The following is a 12,564-nucleotide window of genomic DNA, read 5'->3' on the forward strand; positions in this document are numbered from 1 at the left end:
GTGAATGATGAAGTTTTACTGGGTCAATGCTCAAATCTTAATGTGATTAATGAGTATTTGCATAATATAAAGCAATGTTTCCTGTTTGAAGCCTTACTTGTAATTACTGTTTTCTTTTGAAAAGCGCTTGTGGATAAAATTGTTCGAAAGGAGAATTATTAGATTCATTAATTCTTCCATAAAGCCAGCCTAACTACCCCAGCTTTCTTCTGATTGGCTCTAGATTTAAACAGTAGGTTTGAACAACAGGTGGTTAGAGTTGATGGAAGTACAGCCAGCGCTGCCTGCCGTATCTCACGATGTGTACTCCCGTTAACCTGTCTGAAATTGACCTTTTTGGTCACAGCCATTACTTAGACATACATTCTATTAGGCACACCTGTTTAATTGCTTGTTGATGCAAACATTTAGTTGGCCAATCAATGATAGCAAGTTGACGTAGACTGCTGAAGTTCAAACAGGCCATCAGAACAGGGAAACACAGGTAATTTTAAGCGACTTTGAATGTGGTTGTTGGTATCAGATGGGCTGATCTGCTGGGATTTTCCCATCCAACTGTCTCTCGGGTTTACATTGAAGGGTATGAAAAAGAGCTACTATCTAGTGGATAAATCCCTTGGTCTGATGGGAAGGAAACACAAACACTGGTTACACTCAAAGTATACAGAAGTGCATCTTGGAGGAAGAAAGGGCTACAGCAGCAGAAGACCACACCCAGTGCCATGAGCGCACCAAAGTTGGACAATAAATCATTGGAAAAACATTTCCTGGTCTGATAAGTCTCAATTTACGCTTTGACATTCGGATGGTAGAATCAGAATTTGGAATAAACAATATGAAAGTGTGGATCAATGTAATGATTTCACCGCACTTTGGGGGCATCATTTAAACACACCGCGATAACAGAGTATTGTGCTGGCCGTGTCCAGACCTTTATGACCTTAGTGTGCCCATTTCCTGATGGAGATATGACATGAACGACCGTACGTGACAGAAAACTTTTGTCCTGCAAAATAATAAGTCTGTGGGATTGTTAAGAGAGTGTTGACACGTGACAGCTTCCTGTCATCACACTCTTCACACATGCTGACATGTTGCTGTTTCATTAAGGCTGTTTTTTCATCACTTTTTTTCTTGCATTGGAAAGATGACAAACTGGGGGAACTTCCAGCCACTCTATGCGTAAACATTTGCACTTAAAGAGAAATCTTTGCATGTCTGTGCAGAGTTCCTCTCCAGTGTTTCCTTGTGTCAGCAGGAATATGATGATGTCCGCAAAAGTGCCCAAGTGGAGCAGCAGGTGTTACGTGGTCTTAACCTGGGATAAAAGAGATAATAATAAGGCTCTTAACCATAATCCATGCCCATTGTTTCCCGACGAGCACTCTAACAGCACTGGAAGCTTCGCTTGATTTAGTTACGACAGCTTTATCAGGACAGTGTGGACTCTATCAGTCCTCAGTAAATCACAGACACGCATACTTCAGTAAACAAATGTGCAGCGTGGGAAACAAGCACTGTGCTGCTGTGGTTACATGGCACAATGATTTTGGCTTCCTTTACATATCCCATGAACACATTTGGTTTTAAAAAAGAAACGAGAGGAGATGCTTTAACTTTGCAGCCTCCACTGCTTGTAGCGCCTCAGCAAGTCAACAAATAGCAGGTTCCAGCTTTCCGAGAATTAGGGCCACACAGTCTTGTCGGGATTAACAGCTCTCTGGCAGGGAAAGGATTGGGCATGTTTTAACAAGCAACTTTACTGAGTCACTCAGGTGACTTCCAAGATGTAAGTGTGAGTGCAGGAGCCCATCTAGTGTTTCCCCTGTCGTTTATTTGTGCTCATGTTTTTGGATGAAACGAGGCCGTGTGACTGTTTGGAGGAGCTGCTGGAATGCATTGTGATGCAGAGTAGCTGTCATGTCGCATTTACTTTCCAGGCCTTTGTAAGGTGCACAAGAGTGAAAGAGCGCTTACATGTTTGAAAACGGGCCTCCTGCACTTGGCTGGAGGCCAGTCCACAGCACCACTGCTAAAAATGTGAGTGTCCATTAACCTCAGAGAGGCACCCATCAAAGTATTATCTTTGCAAGCAACGGAAGGAAGAAATCCTTCTCTGGAGTCGTACATCTCGTATGCCCCGAGGATGCCCTGGAAAGGGGAAACGGACCGAGTTGGTGGATGTCCTACTACGTCCTCACATACGGGAGCAGCTTTCCTGCAGTGAAAAAGTGTAGCACACTGGCGTCTAGGAAGAGCACTGAGATGAATCATATGTGAACCTTATTGTTCCCTCCAGTCAAGCAGGTGGGGTTTTCGCTAACCTCTCCCTCGCTGACTCCTTTCCCATGTTCTATAAGCAGACCACCGATGCGTTCTCACATGACTTCCTGGCACTTGTGGTTGACGATTAACTTGGGGATAGGCGTGGGCCTAAACAAGGTTTAACATCACAGCTCTGACTTTTTCCTCTAAGTCTATACTTTAAAAATATACTTTACTAACTTTAAACTGGATTTTCCTCACCGGTACTGCATCTCCAGCACCTCTCACAGATCGCACGGACTGAAAAAAGGAACCCAAGTACGTGATATTCAGAGAGAGAGTCGGCCTTATCGCTCTGAACCCTGACCCTGTTGTTTTTGCTGTCACATTCAAACAGGGTGTTACCTACATATAACCATATGTTGGAATAAGGTAAAGTGGCAGAAAGTGCAGCTTCAGCTTTTATGTAAGAGCACTTTAATCCCTCTCAGCAGTGAGCTGATCATTTCAGACAGATTTATGTCATTACTGAGAGGGAGACGGCACACACCAACGCACCTGTGCTATGAGTGGCAGCTCAAAGTACCACAGCGGTGGCTTTCGCATCTGTGAGGCTTTTAACCACATGCCTGTTGCGCTGCATCCTGCTGTTTTCCACAGCACAACAAACGATTAGACCAAGTGCCTTCATCTTTAGCTGAACATCTCCACCCGTTTTCAACCCCCAACTAAAAGTGATTAAAATGGGCCTGTTACAGTTAGCTTCATAATTTGTTGGACAAAAACGTAATTTTTCTAGTTTTGCCTCTTTACGCCCCTGCAGTTGATTTTAAGCCAAAGAATCAAGATGTGATTGAAATGCAGATTATGAGCTTTAATTTGAGAGGTTTATAAATACACGCGTTATTTTCATTCTTCTGTTGTTCTGTGACCGCCCCTCCTGTTAAACACCTGCTGATTAAATTTTTGAGAGGGAGCCAGAAGGAGAAAGGCAGCCTTAAAGTCAGAGGACCTAAAACAGTTTGTTACAAACAGTGTATGAACTGAGGGCTCCTCCAAGGCTCTGGGGATGAATATAAGATAAATAAAGATTATTTTGAACTGCGATCCATGCAAAGTCACTCAAGCAGAGTCCAAGAATATGAATATAGAGTTTGAATCAGTCTCTGCACAATAATGGTTAAAATCTGTATGAATCAGAGACACATGATGGATGAAGAGTAAAAATCTAAAATAATACATTATATACTTCTACTGGACTTTTACATGGATTTCTGTTTACTGTTAGTGTACTCTGTACACAGTAAAAAATATATATATTTTGTGTGTTTTCTTTCATAAAAAGTTGCATTATGTTAATCTGCTGGTATTTTCAAAGTCAAATTCTGAATAATGAATTCATATGCAGCAGTTATCATTAAGACCAAGGTTAGTTCAAAGAGTCAATTGAGCAAAAGTTTAAAAAATATTTCTCGAAAAATACAATTATAATTTGGCATGCAGCTCATAAATATGTGGGCGATCCTCCATCGCTTTCGCGATTTAGCCCTATTTGGGGAAATGAAAAGTTCACACCTGGTAAAAGTGATGGAGGATTTAAAATATGGAAAAAAATAAAGGCATTCAAAAAATTAAAGACCTATATGCAGACGGCATGCTGCTCACATTTGATCAGTTATGTAAAAAGTATTTAATACCCCCAAAGCACTTTTTTAAATATTTACAATTGAAAAACTATTTGTCATCAAAACTGCAAAGGATTGCTGAACTTCCACCATTGACAAAAATAGAGGAGGCATGCATTAAGAATACAAAAGGGAAAGGTTTTCTCTCTATATATTATAATTTACTGATGCTTTCCTCCAAAGACTCAGCAGCAGATAAACTGGATGCTTGGAGAAGGGAGATCCAAGAGGACATAGATGAAAATGACTGGAACCAGGCTTGCTTAAAAGCACAAAAACAAACAATAAACACATGCTTTAAACTACTGCAATATAAATGGCTCACGATAACCTATATAACACCTGTCAAGCTTCATCATATGTCCAATGATATTCCGGACATCTGTACTAAATGTTTAGTTGAAAAAGGAACTCTTCTTCATTGTCTATGGGAGTGTCCTAAAATCCAGGAATTTTGGAAAGATGTTATCAAATATCTTTCTGAAGTGTTTAAGGTAAAAATCCCTTTAAAAGGAAAACTCTGTGTACTTGGAATATATCCAAGGGAATTTAAGCAATCGGGGAAAAAAATGAAATTACTGGACTATGGACTACTTCAAGCCAGAAGAGCCATTGCGCTATGTTGGAAGAGTATGGATGCTCCCTCCATGGGACTCTGGAAGAAGGAAATTGCAGTCTCTCTAGGCCTGAAAAGACTAACATATATTGCCAAGGGCAAACAATGGGACTTTGTGAATATGTGGAATCCATATATGGATATTTTAGGGAGTGGAGGTGAAGGACATTTATGAAAAAGAAGGAAAAGAAGAAGGGAAGGAAGGGAAAATCTTGTCTCTCCTAACCCATTGTATTTTTGTATTACTGTGAGAACTGTGCTCATTTCTACATTTGAATGTGATGTAGGCAGGTTTGATGTATGGATGGGTGTGTGAATGTGAGGGTGTTCAATATTTGTTTGTATTGTACTATAAAAAATTTCAATAAAAATATATGGAAAAAAAAATATAAACAAATATAATTTAAATGTCAGTTATTTGATGTGGACAGTTTTTCTCTTTTAATGACTGATCAGACACACAGATTAACAAAATACAGACACAGCAGGAGTCACAACTTTACAAACATCACAGGAAGCAAAACAAAATGTTCAAGCACACACAGCATCGGGCTGACATAATTACATTTTAATTACTTGGGCTGTCTGTAGTCGGTTCCAATAACGGTTAATTAGGCAGAAAGAAGTCCAGTCCTGAGGGTAGTAAGTGTTTACTGTTTACTGTACGATTTAGTCCCATGTTGCAACCCCGGCATAATGAGGAAGCTCCAGCAGGTGGTTTTTATTTTAGATAATTACTTAGAGAGAACATTAAGTGTTCAGATTCTTATTGTGTTCAATCAGCAGCCTTTTTTGAAGCGTGTGCCAAACTCACCGTCCTTTCCAGTAATACGTGTTTGCTTATTGTTTTGTCTTCCGGGTCTGATTTGCAGACAATGAAAGCCTGTGAAAGCCATGCTTTTCGACAGCCAGCATGTAAATATCGGATGCTGAAGTTTCCTTAAAAGATGCCACAAAAAGAAAAGCTCCTGCCACAGTTGGGATTACCACACCGCAGTCGGGGAGTTGTTCAAAAGTCTCAGCAAAATTACTTTTATATAAATATTATTGTTAAAAAGAAATTGGAGTAAAACTCGTGTCTTCGTGAAATACTTGCAGTATCTTGATGGACTCAGTGGAGCTTTAATTAGATTTTCACATTTGAGTTTTTCCATTTTTAATGCAGCGATTTGCTTCCATTAATTTGTGAGCAGTATTATTTTAAGCTTGCTGACACTTGCTTGGTAACATAACATAACCCTAAGAAAGGAAAGGTAACCACAGGAAAAACCCATGAAAATGTTTGTGCAGGCTTGTTGGAAAGGTTCAGCATCATGCATTTTTTTTTCTTTAAGATGTCAGATCAGAGGATTTTCTTATAACTTGGAAAAGAACTGAATCACACTTTATATTTTTGGCTTTGTCTAAAAATCTGTCTGGAAAGGGTTGCAAAACCATTTCTAAGATTTTGGGACAATGAGAGTCCATAAGCGCACATGGAGAAAACTTGGAACTGTAGAGAACCTTCGAGGAGTGGCCAGCACACCAAAATTACTCCAAGAGCGCATGGACGACTCGTGCAGGAGGTCGGAAAAGAAGCCAGAACAAGATCTAAAGAACTGCAGGCCTCACTTGTCTCAGTTAAGGTCAGAGTTCATGATTCAACAATAAGAACGAGACTGGGCAAAAATGTCATCTATAGGAGAGTTTCAAGGAGAAAAGCACGAAAAACCATACACACTGAAACAGGGTGGTGGTAGCGTGATGGTCCCGGGCGGCTTTGCTGCTCCAGAACCGAGACAGCTTGTTATAATTGAGGAACTGTGAATTCTGCTCTTTACCAAAAATCCTGAAGGAGGCATTAGTTGGTGCCCTGAAGCTCAAGCTTACACAGTTTCAGGTGGACAGTGATCCAAAATACACCATCAAGTCCCCCCTAATGGCTCAGAAATTAAAATTACATAAAAATGAAGTTTTTGGAAGTGTCCGGTCAAATTTTGGACTTAAATCAGATTGAGATTCTTTGACACGACCTTAAACAGTTTATGATTGAAAACTTTCCAATGTGGCTTAAATAAAACAATTCTACAAATAAGAGAGGTCTAAAATCATCCACAGTGATGTGAAAGACTTTGTGCCAATTATTGCAAACCTTTGATTGCAGATGTTGCTGCAACATATTAGTATTCTTCTCCTTTAAGTGTTAGCATCAATCCTCAATCAGATATCAGTTCTTAAAGTCTATTTGGGTTTAAACTCTGCCCTGTTAAAAGACTGTTTCCCACCTTGACCCACTGTCTACCTGAAAGAGTTTCAGGTACACTGACCCACTCTCAGTACACTGACATGACCACAGAGGTCATGATTAAGGAGCCTATCAGAATGCTTGGGGCACAAAAACAAACATTTTGGTCCCCAGCAGCAGCATTCAAATCATGTGCTTGCGTCATTGTTTCTTGGCCTTAATTACACATCAATAGTTCTGAGACATAATGACCCTAATCTGGTCAAAGTAGCAGAGTAGGGTACATAATCTGCTTTGATCAAAATGGTTAAACTAGAGACAAAATGCCCTACATAGAGCCTGACTAATACATCAGTGGGTGGAGATTTATTGATTTATTGGTATCGGCTGACAAATGAAAATGTAAAAAGTAAATCTACGACTAGTTGTGACAATCTTAGTAGGTAATATCTGAATAAAGATTCATACAATAACATACAATAACTGTTTAGAAAATCTATACATGGTTCATGTGTCTGAAAGGAAAAAAGTATTGTCTGCTACATCGGATTTTCAGCTCATCAAATATCAGTATTGGTCTTAAAGATCATTATTTTAATCTTTGCAGTTTATCACACTGAAATTCAAGAGACCTTCAGCAATGATGGAGATGAATAACTTTTCAACAATAAGTAACATAAGTAAGCTATAAGAACATTTATAATATATTTGTTTTTTTGCTTTTAATTTGCGATTATTATCTCCTTTTATTGTTTTGTTATTCATCCATCCATCTCTTTTCTGGTGCTTAACCAATCCAGGGTCACGGAAGGGCTGAAGACTATCCCAGCTCTCAGTCTGTTGCTGGGCTAACACGTCGAGACAACCACTCATGCTAACATTAATAACCTAACCACTACGCTTTACTGTAAGACCCTTAAAGAATTTTAAAAGATTGATAAAAGTATTTTTTAATGTTGCTTGATTTGACAAACGTTTAGGATGTGTCTTCTTCTGCCCCACTAGAAGCACAATATATGAGGAAAAGTGAAAATCTAACCTTTTCTTCCTACGTTATGAGACGTTGTGAGAGCCAAAAAATAAACCAGAGGGTAGCTCATGAATGGGAAGTGGGACACGGATTTATCCAACCACTTACTATACTTTCTAATCTCATCAGGACATCTCACTCCTACGAGCTGCACACTCCACATGGGATTAGGCTCAGGATATAAAATTCACACTGCTGCAATTCTCTTCTATTTCATTTGCAATCCTGCACATCCCTGCATTGCATAAAAGTCCTGCAGACAAATTACTGGTAAGCTTTCTCTCGCTTGTGCTTGTGGGAAGGCGACGGCGACCATCACCTCTTGACCCCGCAGCTTCGGCTTTCCTTTCGCCATTTCAGGCATGTTGTTGTGCACATGAGACACTCTGAGTTTACCTTTCATTACACGCTGTGGCAAATACCTCCTGTTTTTCCCATAAGTGGTCACTTTCCCACTGAATTGATGCCTGCATCAACAGGAGATGGTGTTGGTGGCCATTCCTACGGCCTGCAGTGATTTACAGATAAATGCCAACCAGAGGGTATTTCAGAGTAAACCGAGCGTCTGTCAGAGACATGGGACAAACAGAAATCCTGGAGGAGCAGCTCTGATTATTCCAGTAAGGTTTATTTTAGCTAGACAAACAACAGGATATGATTATCTTGCAACAAACAAGCTTTGATGGAGGATGTAAACAGGTAGTGAATTGGCGGTGACGATTAAGATGGCATTGTGGGGTTTTTTTTTTTAAAAAAAGGAAAAGAATAAAAAAAGTTTTCAGGAAGAACAGCCTCGGATATTTTCAGCCCGTGAGAGTTCAGTTGTGAAGACGGTGTGAAATACGTAATCCTGGTGTTTTTGCGAGTGTGAGAACATCGCAGGATCAAAGGGAGAATCAAGTTCTGTTTTCAAACAATGGCTGGATTGCAAACAGATTTTCCTTCCTCACTGTTTCTCCCTCGGTTTCCTAAATAACAGAGAATCTTAGTCTATTTAGAGAAGAGCCAGACAGTTACCGGCAGGAAGAAAATTAAGGAAGGTTTTTTATGATTGGCTCTTTCCTTAACAGCATGTGATCCTGGATTAAACTGGAGGGAAGGAAACAACTAAATTAATTAATGCACAAATCCTCCAAATTAGTTTCTCTCCCGTGTATAGATTATGTGAACGTGGAAATCTCGACTTTTTATCTGAAAATATTTTAATTGAGGAGCCACTGTGTGCCCGTCAATTCATATTAATCGTAACACACTGTGATTACATGACAGGTACTTTCTGCTGCTTCCTTATTTCCCAGTGACCTGCCACAGACGATAGATCTTCATGATTAGGCGCAAATTTTATTTATTTATTTTTTTTAATGCCGGATGCTCTTCCTCACACAACCCTCCCATTTACAGTGGGGCAAAAAAGTATTTAGTCAGCCACCGATTGTGCAAGTTCCCCCACTTAAAATGATGACAGAGGTCAGTAATTTGCACCAGAGGTACACTTCAACTGTGAGAGACAGAATGTGGAAAAAAAAATCCATGAATTCACATGGTAGGATTTGTAAAGAATTTATTCGTAAATTAGGGTGGAAAATAAGTATTTGGTCACCTCAAACAAGGAAAATCTCTGGCTCTCACAGACCTGTAACGTCTTCTGTAAGAAGCTTTTCTGTCCCCCACTCGTTACCTGTATGAATGGCACCTGTTTGAACTCATCATCTATATAAAAGACACCTGTCCACAGCCTCAAACAGTCAGACTCCAAACTCCGCCATGGCCAAGACCAAAGAGCTTTCGAAGGACACCAGGAAAAGTATTGTAGACCTGCACCAGACTGGGAAGAGTGAATCTACAATAGGCAAGCAGCTTGGTGTGAAAAAATCAACTGTGGGAGCAATCATCAGAAAATGGAAGACATACAAGACCACTGATAATCTCCCTCGATCTGGGGCTCCACGCAAGATCTCATCCCGTGGGGTCAAAATGATCATGAGAACGGTGAGCAAAGATCCCAGAACCACACGGGGGGACCTGGTGAATGACCTGCAGAGAGCTGGGACAAAAGTAACAAAGGTCACCATCAGTAACACACTACAACGGCAGGGAATCAAATCCCGCAGTGCCAGACGTGTTCCGTTGCTGAAGCCAGTGCATGTCCAGGCCCGTCTGAAGTTTGCCAGAGAGCACATGGATGATACAGCAGAGGATTGGGAGAATGTCATGTGGTCAGATGAAACCAAAGTAGAACTTTTTGGTATAAACTCAACTCGTCGTGTTTGGAGGAAGAAGAATACTGAGTTGCATCCCAAGAACACCATACCTACTGTGAAGCATGGGGGTGGAAACATCATGCTATGGGGCTGTTTTTCTGCCAAGGGGACAGGACGACTGATCCATGTTAAGGACAGAATGAATGGGGCCATGTATCGTGAGATTTTGAGCCAAAACCTCCTTCCATCAGTGAGAACTTTGAAGATGAAACGAGGCTGGGTCTTCCAACATGACAATGATCCAAAACACACCGCCCGGGCAACAAAGGAGTGGCTCCGTAAGAAGCATTTTAAAGTCCTGGAGTGGCCTAGCCAGTCTCCAGACCTCAACCCCATAGAAAATCTGTGGTGGGAGTTTTGCTCGGCCGTGTTGCTCGGCGACAGCCCCAAAACATCACTGCTCTCGAGAAGATCTGCATGGAGGAATGGGCCAAAATACCAGCTACTGTGTGTGCAAACCTGGTAAAGACCTATAGTAAACGTTTGACCTCTGTTATTGCCAACAAAGGTTATGTTACAAAGTATTGAGTTGTATTTTTGTTATTGACCAAATACTTATTTTCCACCCTAATTTCCGAATAAATTCTTCACAAATCCTACCATGTGGATTCATGGATTTTTTTTTTTTTCACATTCTGTCTCTCACAGTTGAAGTGTACCTCTGGTGCAAATTACTGACCTCTGTCATCATTTTAGGTGGGGGAACTTGCACAATCGGTGGCTGACTAAATACTTTTTTGCCCCACTGTATCTGGGTTTGAGTGTTGTGTGTCCTTCCGGGCTCAAACCGGGGATCTGTGATTACAGACAAAGTCCACCATCCCAAATCACAGGCTCAGCTGTGAAAATGCACCCACCTTAAGATGTTGGAATGCTTATTATAATTTTAAAAGGTTCTGCAGCTCATTCTGAATACGCCCATGTCAGCTGATCTTTTTGTAAACTGTGGTTTACAGTTTGAATTAATAACTACAACAGTAAAATTGCGCAAAACAAGTTAAACAAGTTAAACTTCATGAGGGGGAAAGGAAGTCCAGATATCCTCTGTTTAACAGAGGATTGAAGTTGATGGAAAATGCACAATTTGAGTTCACTTCAATGTTTTTAATAACCGGATAAAAACGGTAATTAAAAAACAATAAACAAAAATTCTAAATGATGCATTTGATAAAAGTCATGGGCATTGCTTTGTTTTATGATAATCACATTACTACTCATTTATCTACCTGATAATTCGCCTCATGTTTGACTGACTTCTTTGGGTTTTTACTGGCAGCACGGTGTTTACAACTTTAGTAAATATCCATCTTATTTCACCACTAACCCATAATCACATCAGTGTCATTTTAAAGGAACACTTTGTCTGCTACTACACAACAATATTGCTTGTTCGGTTCATTAATTTACAAAGAATGTGGGTCTGTACACACAGCGTGCACCTAATATAGTCTGGTTTCAAATCAGGAGATTACAGTACTTTATGTTTCACTGTATGTGATCAGTAACCTCGTGAACTGAATAATGTTTACTTCCGGAGGTTATCTGGCCTTTTTTGGAGCTCTCTGTTCCTTATTTGGGTGTTTCCTGTGTGATGTCTGTTATGGAAAACAAAATGCTCTTTGGTTTATTGTCTTTCTTTTTTTATGTGTGTGTAATAAACCCATAAAATGTGTATTCCTTCGAGTCAGAATATATATATATATATATATATATATATATATATATATATATATATAAATAATATGTATAAATATAGTTAACTAGTAAATATTGCTTATTTAAATATTTTTAATTGTGAGATGCACATAAAAGTGCAAAGTGATTATGCTTACTGGCAAAACTGTTGTTTTTCCTTTAATTAATTTTCACAAGGCTCTAGTGATAATAATAATAATAATAATAATAATTTCTTTTTAGAATTACAAAGTACCCTGTCTACTCAAATAAAGTTAAATTGAACCTGAAAAGAAAAATATTTTAAGAGATGCTTGTTTAGATATGTATTATTACTGTTATTATTATTAGTAGTAATAGTATTAGGAGTTAGTAATAGTGATATTTAAGGAATAACTTAAATATCACTAAATGGTAAAGTAATTTATTTAGGGAGCAACTTGAATGATTATTTTTTAGCTAATCATTAATATTTAGGTCTTTAAATTTCATAAAGTGTAAATGATTATTGTTTTCAAATTCACAACAACCACAAACATGCAAAAAATAATAATTTAAAGATTAATTGGGAGTTTTTGATGAATTTTATATCGATCATTTGACCGATTATTTCGTCTGTAGTCGTACATTTAAAGTTCTAAGTACGTTTCAAATCGAGTGACACGGCAGTAAATCTAAAGCAGTTTTCGAGGTAAACTTCTCCTTGTTGTTGCAAATTAATCGCAGGAGTAACTGTGTTACTTTCTAACGCGTTACCGGCTGACAGTAGGATCAGTTTGTTGTGTAATCCAATAAGCTCCAGTCCGTAT

This window comes from Aulonocara stuartgranti (genome assembly GCF_965226115.1).
Source record: "Aulonocara stuartgranti genome assembly, chromosome: 18".
Lineage (NCBI taxonomy): Eukaryota > Metazoa > Chordata > Actinopteri > Cichliformes > Cichlidae > Aulonocara > Aulonocara stuartgranti.